Source organism: Trachurus japonicus, chromosome 15 (genome assembly GCF_045865225.1).
Source record: "Trachurus japonicus isolate A0001 chromosome 15, Traja_1.0".
In the NCBI taxonomy this organism is placed as follows: domain Eukaryota; kingdom Metazoa; phylum Chordata; class Actinopteri; order Carangiformes; family Carangidae; genus Trachurus; species Trachurus japonicus.
In genome coordinates, this window is record NC_140921.1 from 10,672,311 (window position 1) to 10,687,392 (window position 15,082).

The 15,082-nt window shown below is 41.1% G+C and overlaps 1 long non-coding RNA gene across 3 annotated transcripts in view; it reads right to left on the reverse strand.

Annotated features, from left to right (window-relative positions):
• Nucleotides 1–15,082, reverse strand: part of LOC146973222 (uncharacterized) — a 72,357-nt gene that overhangs the window by 47,284 nt on the left and 9,991 nt on the right. Inside the window, exon 2 of one of the 3 annotated variants that reach the window (XR_015037729.1) lies at nt 6,106–6,159. This is a non-coding gene — a long non-coding RNA (uncharacterized LOC146973222). Of the gene's footprint in view, nt 1–6,105; nt 6,342–15,082 lie in introns of those variants that run through there. The other 2 variants (XR_015037728.1, XR_015037727.1) reach the window with 2 other exon arrangements.

Below are 15,082 nucleotides of genomic sequence, written 5' to 3' on the forward strand. Positions count from 1 at the left end.
AGTGCTGCAAAAGATGAACTGATAAAAACTGCATATTTCCTTTATATCTGTGCGTACAGAGTTATTACACTTCAGCAGGCGCAACATAATTTGTTTGATTGATACTAAGATAATGTTTAGGTGAGAAACATTGAAATACGAACACTAATGGTACAACCAGGCACAGTAAGTCACCTCAAACCTGAACATAACTTTAAACTATAAACTATAACTACAGTATAAACTAACGCTAAGATTATGACACCGTGAAGACTGAACAACAGAGTTCATAGGACATGATTGGTCAAAGTCATCCCTGTTTACTTAAATTACAGATATATGTTACGAAATTGTTTTTGAATTACGTTGTGTAATCACTTCTAGTTTCAAGTTTATTTTTTATAGCACACTTCATAGAGTGGTTACAAAGGCGCTATACGCATAAGGAAAATGAAACAACATACAACAAAGGGGATATTTGGAACAAAAATGATTGATGATTTTAAATTGAATGAAAATGTGATTTTTTTTTTTAATTAGAGATTAAGATTAAACAGTTAAAATTTGAAATTAGCAGCAACATGTGCATGAGTGTAGGAGCAGCTGAGGTTGTGATTAGGCTACCGGTATTTTATGTGTAAACCATTTGCACTGTTTTTTAAATCAGAACAGTACTGAGTGAAGGAGGTGCATTAAAAATCTGACACTGGAGTTGCAGGGATGTGTTTGGACTGAACCCTGGACTCCAAAGTCCAGATGTTTGCATCCTTACTCCTGTTGGAGAAAACACATGTTCAGGACGAGACTATGGTTTCTGATAAATGTTCCCACTTGATTCAAATTTACATAAAGAGTCTTATTAATTTCTTCTTTAGATTTTGTCTAGTTTGGTTTTTATTAATGATTGTTGACTTGTCTGTTCTGGGTTTTTTCTATTAAGGATTGACACACACATGTAAAACGTTGATGAGACTGTAAAGGTAAGGGGCAGGACATGATAAGCTTTGCTTCTTTCTGTCCCTCCTCATACTGGATTGTTTTTTGTTTTGTTAGTCTGTTTGTTTTTATATTCTGTCTATTCTGTTTGTCTATATGGTGTTTTTAATGTTTGGTACTGTTATACACAAGGAAAATAAAGAAATGAAAATGAAATGTCAATAAACTGATATTTTTTCAGAAAATGAATCTGTTATCAACAAACATTTTGCTGATTTTACTGTTCAACATTTTTGCATCTTACCAGATGTTGTTATTTTATGACATTTCCTCATTGCTGCGATCATAACAAGGTGATATGTGGCGGTTACATATGACGGTTATTTCTGGGGGTTGGTTGGATTAGCTGGATTTTTCACAGTGTCTGATTCCGTCTTCAGATAATGTCATCCTGTCAGCTAACCAGAGTGTCTGGTTAGTGCTGGTTTTGCCACATCTTTGGTTTGACAGTGGTAGCAGCGAGCTTCAGAGGTGGCTAAACACATCCTTTGTTTGGTCGCTTTGCTCGCTAAACGAAGTTGACGCTACGTTTTTACTCACGCTCACTGATCATTGTAGTTTATTTCAGTTTTTTTTTAAAACTTTGATCAGTCTCTTCCAGGTTTTTTTGTTTGTTTGTGTCCTGCCTGGTTTTGTTATTTATTAACCCATTACTCACAGGCAGCGACAGTAACTCTTCTCCTATTATTTGTATCATCCAGGTAGAGCTTTGGTAAGATTTAAGTTTGAATCAAAGCTACGTTAGATACAGTATTTTTTTGTTTTAATGTATGGGGGTGGAGGAGAGTGTTTGGTGCTTCTCTACCCGGCAACAGAGAGCTGAGTCATCTCTGTCGTAGCCCTCCCACGCCTACCCACGCTGCACTGCTCTCAGTCTCTCTCGGTGGTGGAGATGCATGGCCACGGACATGATACCAAAACTAACTGCATCACTTCATCCAAGGCCCACGGATGACAAAAACACACATTTACCGTAATCGAGGGGGGAGAGCCTTGACGGAACAGGGCTGGCACATAGGTGGGGGTGTGTGTGTGTGTGTGTGCATGTGTCTCTTCTTCTGACAATTATATAGAAACTGATACCACCCAAGAACTTTGAGACGTGTGTTTCTGAAAATTTATATAGAAAGCCTGACTTCTCTGATGTTTTCCTCAAACTTTAGCCCAAACAAGGAGCTCCCGCCCCTCCCAAAATCTTTTTGACTTTGCTATTTTTTGATGTCAGTCACATGTGGCCCTTTGGAGGCAAAGCTGCTTGTTGTGTGCCAACTATGCAACAGTCTCAGTGACTTCTAGGCCATCTGGCAGCAATCCCTATTTTCCACAATGAACCGCAGTTGCAGCAAATTCACAAATTCACAATCTCCCCCGTCTTAATCTGGTCATCAGTGTCACACTCTGCCATGGTGATGTAACTGCATCTGTAGGCTACCATTCATTTCATTCTTCTTGTTATGTTTGAGCTCACAGCTCAGATACTGATCTGACCTCTCAGACTGAATGAACCATTATACTGTGATGACAATTATGTAGTAACACTTGCTATTTCTTCACCTAAAGAGGCAAACATTTATTATCTGAGCATCCCTCAGGTACTGGACATGAGCCAACTGTCTACAGGGAGGCTAACGAGACATCTGATTCAGAGTCTTATATAAAGAAAACTCAACATAATACTATGGCTGACAGGCAACACAATGTAAATCTGCTACTCAACATAAGCAACATAAAAAGTGCAAATCACGGGACACAAATCATGAATCTACATGATATCCGTCCATTCTTTAGCATTACTGCGTATCTGTGTGGTGTAGCCAACCCCGGCTGACAATTGGGTGGGAGCACTGTGCACGAGATCAGTCAGAGGTGGAGCTAACACAAATAGACACTTACACACTACCACACATATATCAGCACATCTGTACAGTCAGCTTAGCTGTTTGAGGCAAATAAACTGCATACATGGTCAAGAGTCAAATTTGCATAAATAACAAGACAACACGCCTCATTAGCAATGTTTAGCTAGCTATGTAGTTATGTGGATAATTTAGTGATGCAAATAATGTGCGGTGCAGCTTTTTACAAACACCAAGGCTAGCTGCTATTTGATATGGTCAGATTAGGGACCGTTCGTTATTTATGGAATGGGCCACCGGAGGAAAATGGGGGGGGGTCATGTCATAATATTCTTTGTTGAGGGGTGGGTCCACTAAAAAAAAAAGGTCAGTGAGGGGGGGTCATTCAACATTTTGTCTGGAGGACACTGCAATGCCCGCAGAAAACAAAAACGGGACATTTCAAAGCTGCAAGCACTGATGACAATGAGAGCAACGGCCCCCGAATCACAATGTTATTTTATGTTGCCCTGATCTGCCCTGAGTTGGTTTCGAACCCGGGTCTCCCGCACCGCAGGCGACGATGCTAACCGCTTCGCCAAGAACTCAATAAGGGTTTTGCCCACGGCTTAGCACGTGTTTTATGGGTGAGTGAGTTTAACTTCAGTACCATACAGAGGCTACGCTGCCTGCCTGCCTCATTGCGTAACTCTACATAGTCTGAGCAGCACGTACGTTCACGTTGCTTTTGTGAATTGTAAACAAACAGTCGCCCCCTCGGTTTTAGCGTCCAGCAGTTTAGCGGCTAATTCAACAGCAGTGATGGATAACTGTATTACCGGAGAGGCTCAACAACTTAATGAACTACATTTGAGGAATAAACGGCAGCTTTTACCTGACGGGAGACCGACACCTGAGCTACGGTAGCTAACAGCTAACAGCTTTTACCTACTTTCTCTCTCTTTCTTACACACACACACACACACACACACACACACACACACACACACACACACACACACACACACACACACACACACACAGTTGTCTGTCATATCTGTCGTAAACCTTGTAATAATACGTTGTTGTTGAGTACGGTTCACATTATTGTTGCTTCGGTTTGAGTGTGGATTAATTGTTAATGGCTTGTTGTGTAATGTGAGCTGGTCCAAAATCGCGATTTTGTTATTGATGAGTTGGGTTTTAATAACAGCTGATAAATGGCATGGATTGATGAGAAGGTGTTGCACATAGTTGTCAAAATGAAATAATGTAGTGTCACGCACTACGTGATGCGATGTCACGTGTCGATGACTGGGGGGGGTCATGTATCTTTTGATAAGGCTTAATGCAGGGTCATGTTAAAATTTACTGACTCCGACAGGGGGGTCATGTAAAAAAAAAAAAAAGTCCTGTGAATCCCTCCGGTGGCACTGATGATAAATAACGAACAGTCCCTTAGGCTATCGATTGATCGAGGCATCAGTATAACGAGCTCTGCTGTAGACGATGATGATGTCCTAGTGGCTACTGTCAGAATTACAGGTCACATGACTCCCCATGGCTTCAAGAACTAGACTGTAAACCAATAAATCTTCATGCATAAATTCATCATAAATTGCTATGACATCTTCTGCAGTTTATCCCCCTGGCAAACAACTTTGACACGGAAGAACAAATGCTAAACAAGTTCTTATTGATACGTCCACATAAATGAAGGTTTTAGGCCACTGATAGCCTAGCTATAGACATGACACAGAACAGAAATTGAGCATCACGAAAACACTGACGAACAAAAATATGGTTTCGTTCAAAAGTCATACAACACGACTGAAAATCATTCCACCAAATCAATGTTGGTATTTACACATCAAAATAACAATGATCATTGATACAAATATAACTTGCGAGGGACCCGCAGCAGGACTAACCTGCACCATTTCCACACTGTAATGATGTTGTAACGTCTTTCAAATAGACACTGTAGACAAATGCCTTTTTTTAGTGGGTTAACTCGAGTTTAGAAAAGAAAAACAGCTGATACCTACTAACTCTGGTGTATCAAGGGCCTTGAGATGCTGGAAGCGCAGAGCTGTCACTGCTTGCAACACATAGTGAGCGCAAGTTGCTCACTGCGCATGCATTTAGATCCACGGTAACATGTCACAGCTTTGGTGACAACTAAAAATCCAAATGGTAACTCTGACAGACATTTCTCATGTCTAGCTAGCTAAGAACTAGACAAACAGAAAGTGGAACGGATGCATCATCTGTACGCTACCCAGAGACAATCACCACTGTGTCGTCTGCATAGATTTGATCATGCAGTCGTATGTTCAGATACATGATCACACACGTTCGCAGCTACTGCACAAGTAGCGTTGACACAGTGACGTATATTACGAATTTGGCTCTCAAGACTTATTTCCATGCATCACAACCTCTGCGTTGAGTCAAAGTGTGAATCTGGAGTATCTGTGTTTGGAGCATGTGTGTGTATTTTTAGTCTTGCTCATACGTGCAGTGATATAACATACTGCTTACAGGTCTCCTATAACATGCGTCAATACAGGTTGTGAAACTCCCACTAACGTCAGTAACAGACTCATTCCTATACCCAGATTGATCAACATGATCAAAGAGCTCCTTGCTAGGCTGGAGCTCTTTGATCGCCTTGTTCCATTTGAGGACAGCTGCCGCGCTGCAATATCACCAGGAGATACAACAACACCGCCACTTTCACTTCAACCCTTCAGTGCGTCACACCATCATTACATGACTAACTTTGGAGAAACTAGTTACTTTGCCAAGTGCCAAATATAGCTGATATTTGCCACAACCTGAGCGACTGCCAATACTCAACACATTTGCCCTCGCAGTGCAATTCATCCGCTCTGTGATCATCACACCATCAGATTTCATGTTCTATATTTCCTATTTTTAGCCCGATCCCTTTTGAGTTTTTTTTTTTTCTTGCATGCTGTGCTACTTATTTGCAATCTACTTCTGTTATTTACAGAAAAGGAGAATCGTTCGCTGCCTTTTGGAGACTTAAAAGAACTTAAAGTAACATCAAACAGACATTAAGCCCCACACACAGCAGCACTGTTCACCAAAGCTCTGGAAACATTTGTAATATTTTCCAACTAGTTCTTGAATCCTTCCTGCTCTGAAACTCAAAGCCTAAACTCTGAAAGAAGACAAGTTTCCAAGAGCTGCATTCCTTCTAAGCTTGATAAATACCAACAAATGCTTGAAAGAGAAAACAACAACCTGATGTCCAACTGATTTTTACTTACCAGTTTGTCAGTCTTCATCCTCCTCTTCATCAGAGAGTCTTCACTGCAAACTAAGAAGTTCAGAGAGAGAGAAAGAGGAGAGGGGGGAAAGAGAAGAGAGAAGGAATGTTTTAATCACTCTGAAGGAAGCCAGTTATCTTCCCACACACATTGCTAAGTGTCCTACTCACAGAGACACAGACAACACACACACATACACACAGACACACACACACACACACTCACACACGGACTACCATAAGATACCTCCAAAGGTCAAGATGAATCGGTAAAGGAGTGAAAAGAAGAGGGTCAGAGAATGAGAGAATGAGGGCACAGAAAATAAAAGAGGCAGAATAGAAAAGAGGAATGAATAGAATGTATGAAGACAAGCAGATGACAGAGGGAGGAGGGAGCGCACAGAGAGAGAGAGAGAGAGAGAGAGAGAGAGAGAGAGAGAAAGACTGAAGAGAATGTAATGCATGGTTTGGCTGAGTCATCGGTAACCACCACTTCCTGCAATGCTCTCTTCTAATGACTGGCCAAGTTCTGAGGCAAGCGCACACACATACACACACATACACACACATACGCACAGAGGCAAAAAAAAATCTCCTACTTAGGCTACAAACTCTTTCTTCCTCTCCCTTTCAGATTCAAACTGCTTAAGCCATTTCCCCTCACATCACATCGCATAGGAGGTCTCGCTTTCTTCCTGTGTGTGTATTTGTGTGTTTGTGTGTCTGTGTGTGTGTGTGTGTGTGTCTAAGTAGAAAGCCTGAGAAAGTCGACCCGTGCACTGACCTCACCATGTGTGTCATGAGAAACAGCACTATCTGTGCTGCGAACTTCAGAAATAAACAGCTTTTCCCCCCTTTTCCCAGAATTCCCAGGGGCGATGGTTTCTTAACTTTCATTCATCCAAGGAAGAGTTACTGATGAGTGCGCTTCAAATCCATACAACACCATGATGGGGAAATCCATCTAGGAGCTGCATTTAAAAGACTGAGTCAATATTTTTGAGGAAAATGTACGTTTACTTTCTTCCTGAGAATAAAATCAGATGATCAACACAGTCGTCGTGTTTTATAGTGCAAATACGCAACACACATTTATTCAATTAAACTCACTCAGGGAACAAAGTTTAGTTTGGTCTGTTATAACCAGTATCGTATGATGGCTAAACTTCTTGGCATCACTCTTTTCTACTTTACTACTGTTGATTTCAGCCCTTGACTTGTAGCTCCAGTCGGTACCACCTACCAAAAAAACGACTTAAAGGGGATCTATGCAAGTGCGGCCTCTTTTTTGCTGTTTTGGCTTTTTTTTTTTTGTCTTTTTCTCTACAGTGCTCCCTCTACTGTTTTTGGAGTGCATATATTCACATTCGTGAAACCACACCGCTATCCCCCACCCCCCACTTGGCCATGTGCATGTGATTTCAACAAAACCACGAGAATACGATCTGTGGAGCGTTGTCTACGGAGGTGGCTAACGTTAGCAAGAGATTACAGATTTCCGGGGTGTGTTTTGAGGTGCTGATCTTTTTTCAGCCAAGATACACTAGGTGGAAGGCAGAGAGCATCCATTCTCTGTTCACATAAATTATTAAATCAAGATTAAAATCTTGCATAGTTCCTCTTTAAACCAACTGTAAGTCCTTTTTTGGCCACATGGGGGCAGTTAAAAAGGAGTTGTAAGAGCTACATCGCAATCTCTTTTGGCAAACAGCATACATCCATTATTCATTAACATTATCTGATGGAAAAATACTGAGTGTTCATTAAAGCTTGTTGATAAGAATATAATAGAATATAATAGAAATACTTTATTGCATGCAAAGGCAAACGTGTCTTTGGCTTGCATAATAATTTATATAAAAAAAAGAAAACATTCCATAACATCAGAAGTTTATGTCCTGTTTTGCAAAAAAAGTTTTGTGTGAAGTCTCGGTTGAGTTTTTAATTTGCAAAGCGGCCTTGAAGATAGCGGAGGTATGCAGACGGCTCTGAAGTTTCAACTGAAAACATCTTCCTGGCAACATAAGAGATAAAACATGGCCGTTTCCTGGCAGTATGACATGAGTACTTTGCATTGTGCTTAAATACTGATGAATTCCTCTGTTCGGGGGAGACGGTGACACTTTTTCACCATCATTATCATAGATTAAAGCTTCAGTTGGTAACAATTATTCAGTCATATTTGCTGGAACTGTCACTATATTCTGATGGTCAGACATTAAATGAGTAATTTAGGACAAAATCCAACTCCTCTGGCTCCACCTACAGCCTGTAATCGTATTTGCCAAAATCCACCGCGCCCGATGATTCTCCACCAGTCAGGTAGAGGGAGCAGGAGGAGCAGCCAATCGCCGCTCCTACACGTCGTGCTATGGATACGGTACATCTTTTTTTTTTTTTTTTTTTTTTCTCTGTGGGTGCGTTCATGGCTACTTTGTGTGTGTCTGTGTGTGTGTGGGGCGCTTGGCAGAGGTTCATAAAGGGACCTGACGGAGTATTGTCTTGAAATTTCCGACCAAGTCGCGGAGTTTACTTTCACTTTCGTCAACTTACCAACTGGAGCTTTAAGGATCAGGTTTCTGGTCTTTAGCGAATGTAAGGCCAATACTGACTGTCTTTATTCTCTACCAACTATAAACAGCCATCTGTTTAGCTGCTAAATGCTGTGCTGTGTTAACCAGCTAGTTTGAGCTGTGCCACTGAAAACAGCTGCCTGCTGCGGCCAAAAACCACACTGATGAGAGTGTTAACTGACCAAAAACAGTAAAAGTTTAGGTCTGGACAGTTTAACGAAGAGCCAAAACTGGCTATAAAGCACCAGGGAGTCCACTCCACGGCAACAGCAGATTTGGGCGGTTATAGCCACTTTGAGCACGCACAGAGAATCAGGACGTGTTTAGCATAGCTTTGCATAAGGACTGGTAGCAGGGGGAAACAGCTGGCTCTGGTGTCAGTGTTATAAAAATATTCCTACCAGCAGCTTTGACGTGTTCTTATTAACACATTGTGTCTTTGTTTGTTTAATCTGTTGTTACACAAATGTGTGGTGTTTTAGGGGGCGGGAGTTGTACACTGGAACAATTGCTTGACAAACAGCAGAGCAGCCTCTCCGAGCCTCTGCACAGTGTTTAATCCAGCACAGGTTTGGTTTGAGCCTCAGGAAAGACTCTGTTCAGCTTCACTGTGACAAGACTTCAGGATGCTATAGACAGCTGTTACACCCCCCCCCCCCAAAAAAAAAAAAAAAGTTCCTACACATACGTTAAATGTTAAACCAACAGGTCAAAGGTGTACTTTTAATAATGTTGAACTATGTCTTTAAAAGCAGCAAACTAAGGCTTTGTTCAGTGATTATTCTCAGGTTCATACATTTCAAACGATGCATTTCACTGTCAACTAGCTTCTCACAAAACCCTGCAAAGCGTGAATGAAAGTTTTTTTTTTAATGAGCGAAGCCTGGGCGGTGCAGCGGCAGCGGCAGCAGTGTCAAAGCCACATGGGATGACAGAGGCGAAGCTTGGTCAGAAGATCTCACAGACCAAAACCTGAAATCAGGCTGATTGTGAAAGTACAGTATTTCACAACGTTGTGGCACAAGAGTGGAACAGCGGTGACCTACAATGATCTATGAATCATTACCAACGAATACCAACCCGCTTTTTCTCGGCCTAAATTCGCTCTATAGCTAATGGGGGCTGGAACATATTTTAATTCATTCGGGTTCAACTGGAAACGGTTTCATTTTATGTCACCGAGTTTGTTTTTTCGTAAATCAGGGCGCAAGTTACATCTGCACACGCCGCACTCAGCCTGACCAATACTTTCTATGACATTTAGGAATTTGTCATCTTGCCAAAGGTTATACACATCGACACAACAGTAATGAGACGAAGTGAAGTGAAAACAAAATTACTGTATCATCCTGAGAATGCATCGAGCTGTTGTTTGTATTCATGTGTGATATTCAAGGCTGTCGCACAGTCAGATATCACCTCACAACCGCGTGCTCCGACGCATTTTGCAACGTTTCAGGTAATGTTTTAAGTTCTACTGAGAGATAGAAAAGTGTGAATCCTAGATTTGATGTGTTGTCTGTTGTATACTGCGAGTCAGTGTCTCTGGGGTTACTGTGATCCAGATGAATCCCCCCCACCCCCCCTCCATGCTTTGGTTTATCCGGAGGAAATCATGGGAACTCTGGGCCAGTTTCATAAATACACACATCCTCCTCTGCAGTTCCCACGCTTTTCATCACAAACACACACACACACAGATACACACATACATACACAAATCCTTATACTGTACACTGCCGAGTGAAGCGAGGGCAGACATGGGCATAGTGTCTTGTGCATACTGTATTCTGCATAGTCATACTGGCAGTGGCAGAAATGGGGGAACACACTCAGCTCATTGCACCAGATGCTTCGGTGCCTCTGCTTGTTCATGGCAGATGAACCGGATATGACAGCTCTTCTGCAGTGTGAGTGCTGCACCACAGACTGTACACTAGATGCCAGTTTCTGGTAAAAAAGACCATCCACAGCCACAGGGTACCACGCAGCACCAACCACCATATACACCTTGAACTGTGGGGTTTGTTAAAATGCAGATTACTGTAACTCTGCCAGCAACTTCTGCAACTCGCAACTGATGAGTTACATGCACGTTTTCACAAGAGTGGGATGTAGTGATTCTGAGGATACCTACCTATCTTCATCTTAGCAATTTAATGATGAGTAATGGTGCATGTGTATTGTTTTCCATCCATGTTCGTCTTCCTTTAGCGTGTAAAGGTGCCAACGTTTTGTTAATCAGCCTGGACACAAAGTGCAGCTGAGATTGATGAAAATTAATTTTGCTTCTGGTCTAAAAGCAAAACAAATAATAGACAAGATATGCTTATTTGTACAGAACAGTTTGTCATCATAACAACATCCTCTTCCCTTAGACCCTCACATCGACTAAGGATAACTCCAAGGTGGAGTTTGACGAAAAGTTGGAAGGGATCAACATGACTTCCACTGAAGCCCATTGTTACAGGCAACCTGTCAAATAGTGGTTGAGATGTTTCAGTCTGAACCAAAGTGAATCAATCATCCAATAATACAGGCATTTCCATCAATACATGTAACCATATGGCACCGACATTGCTTTTAAGTATCTATATGATGCATGTGGTGTACATGTGGAAGTTTCTGTTAGCTTTAACACAAATAAATCACCACTAACTGTTTCATTATAAACAAACCTATAGGGCAGTGGTTCCCAACCTTTTTTGGCTTGTGACCCCATCATAATTTTAAAAAGATTAATAATTAGTTAAATATATATACTGTATATCAGTAATTTATTTTTTTCAATTAGACATTTCAGGCGACCCCACATGGGGTCCCGACCCCAAGGTTGAAAATCACTGCTCCTGTGTAGGGAGTGTAGTGTGTATTGTTTAGAAGAGTCGGTCTGTGGTAGCTGTTGCACTGAGCAGAGTTACACATCATGTATGCATGCATGCAAAGAAAGAAGCACTTCCATAGAAACTAAAACCTTATCAACTTTATCAAGATGTGTGTTTTGGGGGGTTTTTTTTACCAAGAAGTTCAGGCCCTCATGGTTTGACTTACAAATTATCTCCATATCGCTCAGCATCATAGATAAGAACCAAACATTTGAATAAAAAGGGAGGTCCTAATGAAGCAGCTTCAATTATGCACACTGTTACTATAAAAAGACCACTAAAGTTTCTGCTGTATAATTTTTAACCAAGATGAAATCAGATGAAGCATAACAACAGAGGCATCCTCGGCTTCTATTTTTAGGTTTTTATTACTGCTTGTTTTTTTCAGTGACACGCAGACACATGAAGGAAAAGAGAGAAAGTAAAGACTATGAGAAACGCTGGCTCAGCAAACAGCTCATTGTGGGAGGATTGTGGGAGACAGGGTCACCGGATGAGTCAAGGAGAACCATTACACACACACACACACACACACACACACACACACACACACACACACACACACTATATCAGAATGAATAGGACAAGCTGTCGTCTATCTTTAGTGTCTGTGTGGGAATCAGACCTTCAACTCTGGCTCAGTTGTTGCTTTGGGCTAAGGGCCTAATGAATAACTGAACAATCTTTTCAAGTGAGACTTCCTTTTTTTTGCCTCATTTTGCTTAGTCGCTGGTAAAGTAATCCTTCAGCTAAAGGAAAAAACAAACTTCAGACTTACCACTTGATCACACACTAAATAGGACTGGTTTCCCTTTTTTTCAGATGCATAAAAACATGTCCAGCTGTGTGGATGGTTTAAGTGCCGCATGATGGTCTAAAATAAGTTCTGACATTTCAAAAAGAACAAAAATACAGCTGTTCCCTACATCAAGAGTCTTTCCAGCCACTGGATTTTCCTTTTTAAGTCTTAAAATGTCATATGATTGCTTTTCCTACCAAGTTATTTTTTTAATGGTTGGTTAGTAGTCTGTCGGCATCTGTCTGCTGTTTCCGCTTTTTGAAAGTTCAAGACATGTTATCGCCGCTTTTGGTGGGTGGGTTCAGCCTGCGCCACCAGAAAACGCTGATTGTATGTGAAGAATTTATAATTTATTTGAAACAGCAACTTACATTTCTCCAAGGTTAGATGAGCTAAACTCATGCATCCAAAACTACAGGCCGTCTGTCCTCACGGCTGTTTTCTATTTGTCTCACAAATGTGAAAGTGTCATCTGGCATCAAGGCTTCAGTTTGGTTATCAGCTCCATTTTTATTGCTTAATGTTTGACTTTATGAGTCAGCAACTCTTCTCTTCTTAGGAACTGGTGAGCAGGTATTGATTTGTTTATGTCAGTTATTCAAACAAGGACGAGCTGAAGGCATTTACAACTCAGTGAGGCGTTGATTCTCTGTGGTATTGTTTGTCACCATCGTCAGCTTTTTTTCACAAGGGCCTTTTGATTAAATACCTTAAATTAAAGACCAATCAATCAATCATTTACTGTCAATGGTCACCAATGAGACACCAGTACCATCATGTTAGAGTTAGGGTACTTTTCCATTTTCTGTGTTTAACTGTGTTTTATCAGCCTCCTGCCTTGTAAAGAACTGTGCACTCACTTGTGCAGAATCAGATTTTAAAAAAACTGGTCAAATATCAATTTCCTCTACACTTTGCAGCTAGAGAGATGTCTATATTTAGCCCAGATTAGCATGCAAAGCGGAACAGAAAAGCTAGCATACATACTATATCAAATGAGAAACAATATATCTTTCGAGAATGTTAAAGATGCCATACTTACATACTTTTCAGGTAACACTGCATTGGATAAATTAAATGTATCTGTGCATTAGCTATTATTTAAATGCAATAAATGGCAGCACAGCAAGTGATGCCTTAAAACTGCAAATAATCTGCAAAACCTCCATCCAACATGAAGAAACTACACAGTCTGATAAGAGGAGGCGTCTTTCATTCTTTATTTTGGGATAATTTAGCCTATAATCTAACTCTCATGTTAAAAACCACCTCTGTCAGCTGCATGTTTTCATTACATCTGTCTGTCTGCTTCTCCTTTCCACCTCTTAAAAACAACACTTCCACCTCTGTCCTCAAAACTACGAATTTGCCATCATGGTTACTGGCTGTTGCTGTATGTGTGTGTGTGTGTGTGTGTGTGTGTGTGTGTGTTGACACAAAGTGGAACAAACTTGTCTGGTGATGTTTTACCATGGAAACACTGCTGGGCAGGCGGACGAGGAGATTTCACAAGTGGGAATGGACCAGCACCCACACACCCATTAACTGCATCTCTCTGTTTCTGCTCCTCTTTCAGTATAATTATGCATCATACATGTGCACAGACATCCTGTAGTTAATGGAACCAAATTGATGTTGCTTTGCTGTGAGTCCAGTGAGAGGCTATTGCTTTAACTCCGGCCAAGGTTACGGTTATGTTTAGACAACTCAACAGAGCAGAAACATGCATACTTTTTAACAGTATCTCCTTGAAGGTATATGCACGGGATTGCACTTGTTTATGTGAAAAATGACGGATGCAGTGGTGTGTGAAGAATAAAAAATGAAAGTGTGAGAAACACCTCCAGACACTTGCAGTCAATTCCTGTGCACACACAGTGGGTGTTAATGTTGGATTGCTAGATTAAGAAACCGACCCCTTTATTTTCCACCTCACTATATCGAGGACACACTGACGGCACCCTGCAATGGCTCTTGATGGAAACTGTCAAACATGTTAATACTGCATTTCTCAGACTACTGAGTTAAGTCACAGTCAATAATGTTATTAGAGGTTTTGCAACTGAGACGCCTGCAGTTAAAGGGATAGTTCAACATTTTGGCAAATTGGCCCATCACCCATCACCACGCTATGAGATAATAACAGAACGTTACGAGACAGAGTTGTTTTAGAGGTAAATGCAGAGACTGCTTGCCGAAAAATGGCCCCCAACATTTTGGAGTTGTAGGATTGTGTATTTGACGAGTTTGATGAGGGAAACCAAGAAATCTCATTAGCTTCCGTAGCGTAGCGCAGCTTGCGGCTCTGCTCCACCGTTCTAAAAATAGCTTGCACCGACAATTAAAGGTAACAAACCTACTGCTAAAGGTATTACGGCAATGGCCCAATTTGCCAAAATGCTAAACTACTGTATCCCTTTAAAGGCACCTGTAGGGCAGTGTGTAGGTGTGTGTAAAGTGCAGCAGAAATCTAAGTCGTCAATGAGTTTACAGCACAGTTGTTGCTTGACAGACTTTTGCACAAGTTGAAAAAACAATATGTATAAAAGTAGAAAAGTGGAACTGTCCAAAAATCAGGGAGACATAAAAACACAGGAAAACCACATTATCCAAAGAGAAACTGTGGAAGCTCAGCAACATGATGTTAAACAGGATATTTACTTAGCCAGTCACACCCTCCAAAATACCCAACCAAAAACCTATCATTGCCTCAACCA